Consider the following 14,117-nt stretch of genomic DNA (forward strand, 5'->3'; position numbering starts at 1 on the left):
TCGGGTTGACGTTGATCGTGGGGTGGCGTTAAAAATTGTGGGGGCCATTTAAGACTTCAGGGGGACTATTAGGGCTCTGTGGCCCATTTAACATTGTTTCCTATGTAAAAATCGCGGCCATTGAGGCATTTAACGCTAAAATCGCGTCCAATCTGACTTTTAACATTGATCCCTATGGGAAAATCGCGGGCATCGCGTCGCACCCGTTTTTTATGTACCCGCGATGCCCGCGATTTTTTACCCCCGACGCCCGCGATTGTAATCGCGGGCGCCGTTCTAGGTAAAGAGTACCATATATATATATATATATATATATATATATATATATATATATAATCAGTTTGAATAACCCCCACTAAAATCTAACTCTCTCTGCACATGTTACATCTGCCCCACCTGCAGTGCAGCATGGTTTTGTCCATTAAAGGAGTTTATTTTGAAAACAAACGAGAATCAGGCCCTAAGTGATTTAATTTAATTTTCTCAAATACAGAATTGACCCTACTCCAAATAAAATGCAATTCGTTTATCTAATATAGTAGATTTTAGCAGAAGCTGCATCTTCTTTTACAATTTACTATCTGGCCCATAGTTTCCCTCTACAACAATAACCTGAAGTGAAATTGTAGAACATTTCTGTCTGGCCAGCTCCCAGGTTTCATAAACCATTAGGCGTAATGAATGATCATGTCCTGACGGCGCAAGGAAGTGCTGGAACGAACGTTTAAGAACAGTGAAATGCTTATCCACCAACAGTGGCTGATCCAGTGAAATGTTTATCCACCAACAGTGGCTGATCCAGTGAAATGCTTATCCACCAACAGTGGCATATCCAGTGAAATGCTTATCCACCAACAGAGGCTGATCCAGTTAAATGCTTATCCCCCAACAGTGGCTGATCCAGGGAAATGCTTATCCACCAACAGTGGCTGATCCAGTGAAATGCTTTTCCACCAACAGTGACTGATGCAATGAAATGCAACAGTGGCTGATCCAGTGAAATGCTTATCCACCAACAGTGGCTGAACCAGTGAAATGCTTATCCACCAACAGTGGCTGATCCAGTGAAATGCTTATCCACCAACAGTGGCTGATCCAGTGAAATGCTTATCCACCAACAGTGGCTGATCCAGTGAAATGCTTATCCACCAACAGTGGCTGATCCAGTGAAATGCTTATCCACCAACAGTGACTGATGCAATGAAATGCTTATCCACCAACAGTGGCTAATCCATTGAAATGCTTATCGACCAACAGTGGCTGATCCAGTGAATGCTTATCTACCAACAGTGGCTGATCCAGTGAAATGCTTATCCACCAACAGTGGCTGATCCAGGGAAATGCTTATCCACCAACAGTGACTGATGCAATGAAATGCTTATCCACTAACAGTGGCTAATCCATTGAAATGCTTATCGACCAACAGTGGCTGATCCAGTGAATGCTTATCTACCAACAGTGGCTGATCCAGTGGTGGCAGCTGAACCAGCTGATCATGTTATCCTCATTATCCGCAGGTCAGTGATGAGCTGTCAGGTCATATCCTATACCACTTGTTATAGCAATTCCAACGAAAGCATCTGGGTGACCAACAAACAGGTATAATGTGGTGTCAGAGAATGCCACAATCTAAGGGGGGGGGGGGGGGGGGGGCTGTGGTACAATTACAAGTCGCACAATTCTGAAATTGCTGGATGAAATTGGTTACGAAGGGCCACCGTCCAGCTGTGTTGTATCTAATGGAAAATGTGTAATTACGTTTCCAGCTAAATGCCTAAATAGACAATTTATAGCTATACAACAATGTATTTGTAAGTGGGGAAGCAATTTGTCAGGAATAATATGTACTGTGATTTTGGTGAAATAACTCCAGATAAAGGCCCTTATTCTGGTTCACTCAAAAAGGCAAATTCCTTCTCAAATGGACAAAACCATATGCACTGCAGGTGGGGCAGATGTAATTTGGGCAGAGAGAATAAGATTTGGGTGGGGATTTACTTCAAGGTGAAATATATATTTCAGTGTAAAAATAAAGCAGTCAGTATTTTCCCTGCACAGAAACAAAATAACCCACCCAAATCTAATTCTCTCAGCGCATGTTAGATTCCACCCCCCCCCCTCCTCTGCAGTGCACATGGTTTTGTCCATTTGAGAAGGAATTTGCCTTTGCAAGTAAACCAGAATAAGGGCCATAGTATGTCGTGTGGTTCTATAGGGGAAAGCTGCAGGTTTTTTACAATATGTTTATCATTTGAAAATTATATATTGAATTAAACTTGCTTCATAGACAGGCTCTCAGGAATCCTGCTTCTACCACTATATGACAGTCTGTAGCATCCTACTCCCATTCACCTGCTCACTAATACAGTCACACGAGTGAATACGTGTCTTTTTCATTAAAACTATGGAGCTTTGACCATAGTCATATTCCATAAAAAGTCAGGTGGGTGCTCATTACAGAAATATATGGGAAGATTTAGCACAGCAGCTGCAGAGCTGCCGGCTACCAAACAGCGGCGTCACACTGGTGATTACCCAACTGCCATTGTGCCAGTCAATTCACAGCTGAAACCTGCTGGAAATATGGTTTCTATAGACTCCCATGAAATGTTATTGGAGGGTGCCTCACAGGACACTTGCACCGTGTATGGATCATTAGGTCTACAGCAGTTAGGTCGACATGAATTGGGTCGACACCATTAGGTCGACATGCAGAAAGGTCAACATTGGTGTAGGTCGACATGTCATTAGGTTGACATGGGCAAGGTTGACAGTTAAAAGGTCGACATGGGTTTTTTCACAGTTTTTTTTTACCCAAATGTCGACCACGCCCTAGTGGATGGTAGGGCATGAAATACCGCCTGTCGGCACAAAAAATAGTGAAAAACCCCATGTCGACCATGTTGACCTAATAATTGTGTCGACCTAAACCGATGTCGACCTAGACCCATGTCGACCTTTCTGCATGTTGACAATGGTGTCGACCCAATGCTTGTCAACCTAATGACCATATCCCCTTGCACCAGCCTGTACTATACTTAGTGCAAATATCCATTTAGAGACAGCTGTGTTACTAACCTAGACCAAGCAAGAGAACCAGTTGGCCGAATCAGTAAAAAATAATAAATTGTGGGGTATTACATTTTTGCCCATCGGATCATACTACTACTAATGTGTATGTATCAGGAGTGTACAATGCATCTATGCAACATATATCTAGTGCCAAAAACAGCACAAACAATGCACCGTAAAACAGGAGTACTCTGCCAGAAGCACAGGTTAGGGATGACATGGGTCAGGAGAGGCAGATTTCAACCCTGCAGACATTTCCTTGCAGATTTCCCCATATACTCCCCACCGAGACTGTATTGTGTGGGGACAACATCTTAACAAAATTTAAAGCAAGGCTCATTATTGAATAAAAGTGACAAAAATATTATTCCACACTCGCCGGCTTTCATAGACTGATAAATACAGGCTTGGCGTTTACTGTACAGGCTGCTTAGGGCTTGGGATGCTCTATATAACATTTACATTTACAAAAAACAACCTTGTCTCCCCCATTATCATCCTTATTAAACTGGCTAGCACTGCTTTCTCCTATTCCCTATAGGATGGGGAACCCTTGCTGATCCTATGAGATAATTACTAACAGCAGCAATAATTTCATTTTCTTCCAATCCTTTCTTGTAGAAAAGAGATCACAATCTTGTACATTCATGTAAAAAGCAACGGTGAAAGATTTCTCTGCGTTGCCATCTGTACGTCAGAGCTGGTACTACAGAAGCTGAATATGCTGTAACATTACATGTGCCATGCCAGAAACAGTAATATATATATATACTAGTAAGCTCGCTCGAAGCAAATGTTTTGAAAGCTAGTCTGCTACCTTGTGATTGCCTCTGTGGTTGTGCATGTGTGAGAGAGAAAGAAATGTAGTTTCACTCGCTGCCAACAGATGGGAGTGTTTCGGAGACACACAATCAGACACTTATACTAACACATATATATATATATATATATATATATATATATATATATATATATATATATATGTACAATATCTCTAGAATTTGCACTATACTAGATCGGTCACTTGATAACACTAGATCCCCTACTAGAGGGAACCCAACACCAATATCCAAAACAATAGTGTTATATAGCGCCCATACACAATTTACTGGGTGATTCCTGTCTTTCCTATACTTTATAAGACCATAATCAACATAAACATTTTTCAGATATAAAACCTTTAAAACAAATCAAACTTTTTCTTGAAATTGACTCTTGTATCGGAAGTAATTTCTTTCAATTATGGATCACAACAGATAACCGACGAGTTTCGTCTCTTTATGAGACTTCATCAGGGGTGTTTATACTTTTTAAACAGATCTTTAAGTATCTTTTTTGATCACAAAAATGTACTGCCATTTCAATATTTCAATTACGACTGGTCCAAGTATGGGCCTAGGTCCTTTACTGTAGTTGATACTTTAGGGCTGCCTGTATTTAATCAATGCCCTTTTTCTTATGGCTCCATAAGTACCATTAGTGGATAAACTGTCATCTATAATCTCTTCTTACAATACTTTAATTTGAAGGTGTGCTTATACTTAAAATTATTCTCATATGTATAAACATAGAGGGTAGGCTTCAAGGTAAATAAATGGTCCCCTTATAATTAAAGCAATAAAAATTTGATCCAATAAATGACCTTATCAGCTCCTGTATGTGTGTGCTCTCCTGTGTCCAAACACCAAGACTTGCCGTTTTTCCTGGTGTCGACAACAACCACCAGCTTTCTTCTCCGATGAGTTTGCCCGACTATCAAGCGTTGTCGCACATGCGTGGAAAGGGACGGGGACTACGTTGAAAAGTGAATAGTACATTACATAGAGGATAAACCGAGTTATCATGTACACAAAAAAGTGTTAAAATGCGTTCATAAATAAAAATAAAAAAAAACTTATAGCCATGGACGCATTACTTTTCAATCCAGCCTCGTATTCAGTTCTGATAAACTCCCGAAATCTGTGAGTAGAGAAGTAGCACAGCCACTGAGAATGGCAGAACTTACCCCTAAAATAAAAATGCCAGTTTTAGGCTTTATTAGACAGTGCATTCCATAGCCAGCTATTATTTTTGTATTACATAAAAGTATCAGTTATATCTCTTATATATTTAGCCAGATCTCACTCATCCCCTGTGTGTATAACGCTGGGCGGGGTTACAAGAGTGATTGACAGCGTTATACACACATAGTTTCCCCCCCCCCCGCCCAGCATTATACACAACCGCCCTCCCCCATGGGAGAAGCCCAGTGCTATACACCTCCCCCCGCCCAGCCAGGGCTACTGCACAGCCACCAGGTGAGCGGCGGGTCTGCCCGCACCCCCCCCCTTGCGAGTGAGTCTGCCTGCACCCCACACCCCCCCCCCCCCTGCTAGCAGGTCTGCCGGCACCCCCCGCAAGCTCTGGGGGAGGGCGGGCATACCCGCAGCTCCAGCGAGGGGGTGGGTGCAGACCACCTCTCTGGGGGAGGGGGAAGGGCGGGCATGGGGGGGGTGCGGCCACACCCCCTGCTCTGGGGGGGGGGGTTGCGGCCGTAGCCCCTTGGAGCGTCTGGAGGGCACAATGAATCACCAAATAGGATACATATTGGAGGCCCGGGCGATGCTGTTGCACTCACTCGATCCACTTTGACCTGCGCATTCCATTTGTCAAAAGGATTTAACTCAAAGACCTTTTCAATCCGACTAAACAGATATTGAATAGGTTCTGATTAATGATTCCAACACATTATAATAAAAAAATGCACAAAATCATTACTGAATGCACTTAAAATCAAAGAAAATAAGAGGGTTAAAAGGTTAGAAATAACTAAAAAACATGAGATGCTTACTTTTCAGAATTAAAAACCTAAAGTCTAATACGGCCTACACACATGCCGATATTAAGGCATTTTCTAAGCGATTTTGCTTAGTTTGGCAAAGTCGCTTAGCAAATGCCCTCACATCGGTGTATGTGTGGGGGCTGTATCGGCATCCGTGCGCGTCCCCGCGCGTCTTTATCGCTGGCCGAGATTGATGGACAGTGTCCATCAATCTCGGCAGTGTTCTCCCACCGGAGAACACTGGCGCTGTCTGCTCGCTTAGCACACAGAGCTGACAGCTCGCTCTGTGTGTGGGCTGTCAGCTCTGTGTGCTAGGCGATAGCTGCGCAGCACAGCCCGACCTAGCATAGCTAGGTAGCCCTGCACACATCGGCATGTGTGTAGGGCCCATAAAAGAAATGAGAGCAATAGTTGGGGAAAGGTGTGGATATGTTTGTGCATTATGATGCATACAGGTATAAGACGGACGTTAGAAAGATAATTATCTTAGTGTTGATGGAAAAATGATGCAAGTGGCACATATTATGGGATTACTCTATAGGTTTTTTGTAATTCATTTGTGCTTTCAAAAGAAAATGTTTTATTAAACGAAGACAATTAGGTTTGATTCTACAAAACATTATGTTGCAGTGAAGCATTTCCTCATAGCATACAGATGCCCCGGTTCTGTTTACAAGTATTTACTGTAAGTCATTAACAATATAGTAACAGCAAGTAAGGTTGAAAGAAGAAAAAACAAAACCACAAAGTACAACCTCAAGTTTAACATTTATGTGTGAAGTGATCTCTTTTAAAGGCAAAGCTTTCCGGCGAGCTTGAGCCTGGAACTTAAAAAGGGCAATGCTTTTAATGGCCAAACGGCTGTTTGAAGATTTGCAACATTTTGTGGGTTCTTTTTTTTTTTTTTTTTTGCAGAACAATTTTTTATTTTATTTTTTGCAGAAGACCAAGAGCTGCAGGAGACCAGTTTGACCACCCCTGCTGTACTCATTAGACAAGATAGTAAAATATATTGGTCCGAAGCTTTTTTTTTTTTTTTTTTTTCAAAAACAAAGTTTGATTTATTCTTTTTGTAAAATGCTATTTATTTATTTTTTTGCAGAAGACTAAAGGTGCCCACACACGCACCGATCCCGGTGGTGCGATGCTATGGGATGGGGTGCGTGCTCCCGCGGCACCTCATCGCACAGTACAAAAAGTATGTGCTGCACATACTTTTTGTACTAGCTTTCTATCGCATCGCATTGCATGCACATCGCATGCACAAGGCATACGATGCGATGTGTGCTAGTTAAGCACAGAACCCACGCCGGGATCGATGCGTCTGAGGGCACCTTAAGAATTTTTTTGTTTTATATTTTTTTTTATGCCATGGAGCAATCGATCTCCCTGCACTCTACATTGTATAGCTGAAAAGCAGGGAGTAAAAGTCAGAAAACGTTCGATTCCTGGTGACCGCAAGTATCCAGCACGGTACCACGCACTCCTTATTAATAAGGGTTGAATTCTCATCATTTCCGTTTTTTGTTCATCATTTTTTTCTGGTCATAGTTATCATACCAGAATTGTTTGGGACAGTGACCATATTACTCAATGGTGTTATTAAGACTTTTATGTTTCATGTCTGTAAGTGTGTTTGTCTTAGTACATCCCCCGCCAGCGCCATCTCTATAGCGAGAAGGGGACGCGCACGCACAAGAGGCGCACACGTCCCCTTCCGACGGCGCTTCCAGCGCTTCCCCCGGGTCACCGCCGGCTTGTCGGCGGTCACCCCGAACCCCCCCCCCCCCCCCACCAACCCTGTCCTTCTCCCTGAAGGGGTTCCCGTCGCCCCACCGACGGAGATTGAGACGCACGCGCGTCTCAGTCAGATGGTTAGGCAGGCTGCTGGCGGATCGCCAGCGGTGACGTTCTGGCGATTCGCCAGCAAAGAAGAAGCCTGCCCCATCTGTATATCGGTATTAGGTCGCACCCTTTATATATTATTTTTATTTTTCCATTTTGATATTATTGTTTGTGCACAAATAAAATTATTTGATTTGATTTCTACTTTATTTTATGTTAATTGTGTATTCTTTGCACAGGAATCCCATATCTTTTCTCTTTAGAATATAAATAGGTACTTGATCTGGAGGATTGACCAGGACACTGGACCGGAGTTGAAGAATATAAAGACTTCAGGTTTGCTCACGGAGCTCAGGATGCTGTACCTTCCAGGGAATAGCAAGCGTTGTTCTGGCATCTGCTTACACTTACTGAACTGGCTTTAAACCTCCCGGGCTTAGCTGATTGGGCCAAGAAGGAAAAGCCAGCATTCTATAGGCTGAGCTCCAGTGGTGGTGGAGACACTTTGGCCCTTATTCTGATCGGTGCGGCCGGATCCGATTATGCGGCCAGGACCGTGCGTGCGAAACCCCGCCTTCCATACGGATCGCAAACTCCGTCCGTACGCGGTAAGAAGCTGGCCGAACGGACCGCACGTGTATTTTTCACGGAATACGCCTCCTCCATCTAAGGGAACCTCCCCCATCATTCGATGGTCGCAGACCATCGAATGCAAGACCGAGTGCTCCACCAGCTCCCGCAACCTCAGACCACACGGACATTTTTCCGTGCAAAAGCAGGGATCTGGGCGGGCAGCTGACATCCGGCAATGTCATATGTCCGCCCCCTACACGTGCGTCACGGCCGCATTACCATACGTACGCCCAGCGTTTTCATGGGAACTCCCATGAAACGCGGGGCGTATGCATATGGTAATGAGCCCAAATAGCCCTTCACGCCCCTCTCCACCCCCTGTTCGGAGTGTTCACATATCATGCGGGATTTGGCCGTACGCCCCGCTCGCACATGCGCAGAGACGCCTCTGCACATGCGCAGACTCAAAACATCGGCGGGCCGAACGCACGCGGAAATATACGCACCAACCAGAATAAGGGCCTTAGAGACACTTACTGAGTAGCGGGAACGTTTTTTGTGAGGATTTTTGCAGAAGTATGCAAAGCTTTTTTTTTTTTTGCAGAATGCAAAGTCTTTTCTGTGCCAAGTACTCAAGACGGGAACAAATCGCAGCAGAATTAAGGGGCCCATTTATCAAACAATATTTGTGGCTAAATCCCCGAAAACACCCGTTTTCGGGGGTTAGCCACAGATATTAAGCATCCCCTGAATGTAACGAAGAGGGACCGCAGCAGCAATCTCCAGCACTGCCGGCCGCACTCCCCATAGGTATCTATGGGGGATGCAAAGCTGCCCGATGTATCAACATCGGGCAGCCCGGCTTCACATCCCAGGGCTATCGCCATTCTGGGATGGCGATAGCCCATTGTAGCCTATGGCTACAAGATTGCACTGCCGGTAATATTTCGCCCAGATCGCAAGGTAAATGCGATCATGATAAATGGGCCCCTGAAACCCTTATTCTGGTTCACTTGCAAAGGCAAATTCCTTCTCAAATGGACAAAACCATGTGCACTGCAGATGGGGCAGATGTAACTTGTGCAGAGAGTTAGATTTGGGTGAGTTATTTTGTTTCTGTGCAGGGAAAATACTGGCTGCTTTATTCTTACACTGCAATATAGATATCGCTTTGAAGTATAACCCCACCCAAATCTAACTCTCTCTGCACATTACATTTGCCCCACCTGCAGTGCACATGGTTTTGCCCATTTTGAGAACAAATTTGGGTACTTATGTATTATCTGGGCTCCCATGTTAAATGCACCCCATTTTTTCATACCCCTACTATCCAACTACGCATGGAGTTGATTTTATATAGTGTGGCGAGCGCAGCGAGACCGTGCCCGAAGCGTGGCGAGCGGACGCGGTCTCATAAGAAAAACGGGAGCCCAGATATTACATAAGTACCCAAATTTGTACTGTGATCAGATCTGAAGAAGGGCCTAATGCTGTGTACACACGGGGGCAATAGGGGCTATAATCGCTGGGAATATGGTCGTAGGCGTGCGCCGGGTGCGCGCTCCCGTTTTCTGCCCCATTGTAATCGCTGGTCGCAAGAGCTTGCTCCTGCGACCAGCTAATTACCTCTGTGGCTTCCCCAGCAGAGGTTCCTTTTCATCAGCGACCATCTCTGGTCGCTGATGAAAAGGAAACACTGAGCAATATATTGCTCAGCAAAATATTGCAAGCAATATATCTCCCCACGTGTGTACGCACCTTAAGTCACCACCCTCCCTCCTGGACTTCCAAAGGAGAGGTACACATTTCCGGACAGTGTCTCTTGCAGCAGAGACAGGACACCCCTTGAGGTGTTTCTCCAACCTGGTATATCTACATTTAATTACTGGGTTAATTTATTACAAGTACGGGACAGCTACACTTAATTCATTGTAATGATATGGAAGCTTCCAGTAAAATTGAATTGCTACATACCCACTAGGAGTATATACTTCTTGTAATCCGGCACTCCTGCATTCAATCCAACTTGGTCCGGTACCCACTAGGAGTGATATATTAATTTTGACAAGCCACTTTCTCCAAGTATGTTTATTATGCAAATCATGCACTTTTTTTATATGAAAGTGAATTCACAATTTTTTTTAAATCTATGCAAATACAGATATATTTAAATTGTTTTTATTTGTGGCATTGTGTGGCTTGATTAATTATCAGTCCTTAACTCAATATAGTAGCACAGATACAGTAATTTTATGTTGTTTGTAAGGTTATGTAATTATGCTCCCACAAGCATATTAGTCATGGTTGCCTACCTGACCCTCTCCTTCAGGGAGAAAATGTTCTGTTCCTGGGCTTCCCTGGTAATGTAGGATTACCATCACCTGTGGTGAAACACCCTTCTTATCAATTACCTAGCTCCCCACAGGTGATGGCAATCCTACATTACCAGGGAAGTCCAGGAACAGAGCATTTTCTCCCTGAAGGAGAGGGTCAGGTAGGCAACCATGATATTAGTGCTTTCTGCTATTTCAATTATATACAACTATTGTGTTGAAAAAATAATCCATTATGCAGATGCATACGTTTCATAATTTTATGAAAACTACAACCCAAGCTGATTACTGCAGGGGTATTCTAATAAAAGAGAGGTAAAACCAAGCGGCCCCCACTTGTTGCAACAGGAACTTATTACCCTCTACTCCAGGCATTCCCAACCACGGTCCTCAAGGCACACCAACAGTGCAGGTTTTAGTGATATCCAGGCTTCAGCACAGATGGTTTAATCAGAATCCCTCAGATACTAATTAATTCCCCTGTGCTCAAGCCTGGATATCTACAAAACCTGCACTGTTGGTGTGCCTTGAGGACTGTGGTTGGGAATGCCTGCTCTACTCAATGGGCTTTATGGATGGTGGCATGGGACAATCCATGTGCATTACATTTCTGGGGGTAATTAGTAGAAAGGAGGCAGCTTATACATATCGAAGGGAAAATCATAGTTATCCTTTTTGGTATTGTAAAAAGAGAATACAGGCCAGGGTGGAATTAGAACTTTGTTTGCCTAATAGCCACATCTTGCATCTTCATTTTATACCACATAGTAGTGGCCCCTAGTCATTATATCACCTTGCTGGTCCCACAGTTAAGTGTTTTATTGTGAACAGAATAGTTTGCTAATATTCTTGAAGCATAGAAAACATAAAACAACTTAGGACATTTCCAATTGGTGGCGGCAGGCACTGTGATAGGGGTGGCCATAGGTCAACATACCCCTCGATGCACCTCCCATAATCCGGCATTAGCAGGGCAGAGTGGGGGGCCCCCATAGCAATGGCACCCCTTGCACCGACAACAGTTACGCCCCTGGATACTGGCTTTACAAATCAAGTGCTTTCTTTTATTTAGCTTTCTAAATACAGAATTGACCCTACTCCAAATAAAACAATTTATCTAATAGAGTTGACTAGTAAGCCCACTTGAAGCAAATGCTTCGAAAGCTAGGCTGCTACCATGTGATTGCCTCTGTGTTTGTGCATGTGTGAGAGAGAAATAAATGTAGTTTCACTCGCTGCCAACAGATGGCAGTGTTTAGGAGACACATAAACGGACACAATCTGGCCCTTACTTTCCCTCTACAACTATAACCTGAAGTGAAATCATGGAACAATTTGGTCTGGCCAGCTTTCAGGTTTGATAAGCCATTAAGAGTAATGAATGATCATCTCCTGATGGCGCAAGGAAGTGCTGTAACAAATGTTTAAGAACAGTGAAATGCTTATCCACCAACAGTGGCTGATCCAGGGAAATGCTTATTCACCAACAGCGGCTGATCCAGGGAAATGCTTATCCACCAACATTGGCTGATCTAGTGAAATGCTTATCCACCAACATTGGCTGATCTAGTGAAATGCTTATCCCCCAACAGTGGCTGATCCAGGGAAATGCTTATTCACCAACAGTGGCTGATCCAGGGAAATGCTTATCCACCAACAGCGGCTGATCCAGGGAAATGCTTATCCACCAACATTGGCTGATCCAGTGAAATGCTTATCCACCAACATTGGCTGATCTAGTGAAATGCTTATCCCACAACAGTGGCTGATCCAGGGAAATGCTTATTCACCAACAGTGGCTGATCCAGGGAAATGCTTATCCACCAACAGCGGCTGATCCAGGGAAATGCTTATCCACCAACATTGGCTGATCCAGTGAAATGCTTATCCCCCAACAGTGGCTGATCCAGTGAAATGCTTATCCACCAACATTGGCTGATCCAGTGAAATGCTTATCCACCAACATTGGCTGATCCAGTGAAATGCTTATGCCCCAACAGTGGCTGATCCAGCAAAATACTTATCCCCAAACAGTGGCTGATCCAGGTAAATGCTTATCCCCCAACAGTGGCTGATCCTGTGAAATGCTTATGCCCCAACAGTGGCTGATCCAGTGAAATGCTTATGCCCCAACAGTGGCTGATCCAGCAAAATACTTATCCCCAAACAGTGGCTGATCCAGGTAAATGCTTATCCCCCAACAGTGTCTGATCCTGTGAAATGCTTATGCCCCAACAGTGGCTGATCCTGTGAAATGCTTATGCCCCAACAGTGGCTGATCCAGTGAAATGCTTATGCCCCAACAGTGGCTGATCCAGTGAAATGCTTATGCCCCAACAGTGGTTGATCCAGTGAAATGCTTATCCCCCAACAGTGGCTGATCCAGGGAAATGCTTATCCCCCAACAGTGGCTGATCCAGGGAAATGCTTATCCCCCAACAGTGGCTGATCTAGTGAAATGCTTATCCCCCAACAGTGGCTGATCTAGTGAAATGCTTATCCCCCAACAGTGGCTGATCTAGTGAAATGCTTATCCCCCAACAGTGGCTGATCTAGTGAAATGCTTATCCCCCAACAGTGGCTGATCCAGTGGTGGCAGCAGATCATTTTATCCTCATCATCCACAGGTCAGTGATGAGCTTCCAGGTCATATCCTACACCACTTGTTATAGCAATTATAACTTAAGAATCCAGTGACCAGCAAACAGGTATAATGTGGTATCAGAGAATTCCACAATCTGGGCGGTGTTTGCTGTGGTACAATTACAAGTCACACAATTTGGAAATTGTTGGATGAAATTGGTTACTAGCGTCCCGTTGTGTTGTATCTAATGAAAAATGTGTAATTACCTTTCCAGCTAAATGCCTAAATAGATGATTTTATCTATTTAGTTTGTCAGGCATAAGATACATTGTGATTTTGATGAAGTCACTCCAGGTAAAGTATGTAAGAGAATGAGATGTGAAATGTAGGGGGATTCAGAAGATACTTCAGAATACATATTGAGTAACAAGGAAAGGCTGTCCACACATACCACCCCCATATATAGGTATCCTCTTCCCTTCTGTAGTCAGCATTAGAAAGCTTTCAACAGGGGAAAGTTTACCTGTTCCATGTAGCGCGTGGCATGGTTCTATAGGGGAAAGCTAAACTTGTTTTTTACAATATGTCCGTCATTTTAAAATTCTATATTGGAATTAAACTTGCTTCATAGACATGTGCTCAGTAACCCTGCTTCTACCACTATATGACAGTCTATAGCAGGCATGTCCAACGTTGGCCCTCCAGATGTTGTGAAACTACACATCCCAGCATGCTTTGCCACAGTTTTGCTATTAGAGAATGCTAAAACTATTGCAAATCATGCTGGGATGTGTAGTTTCAAAACATCTGGAGGGCCAACGTTAGACATGCCTGGTCTATAGCATCCTACCTGCTCACTTAGAGCTAGATGTATCAAGCTTAACAAAAA

The sequence above is a fragment of the Crinia signifera genome, chromosome 4 (genome assembly GCF_055691185.1).
Source record: "Crinia signifera chromosome 4, ASM5569118v1, whole genome shotgun sequence".
Lineage (NCBI taxonomy): Eukaryota > Metazoa > Chordata > Amphibia > Anura > Myobatrachidae > Crinia > Crinia signifera.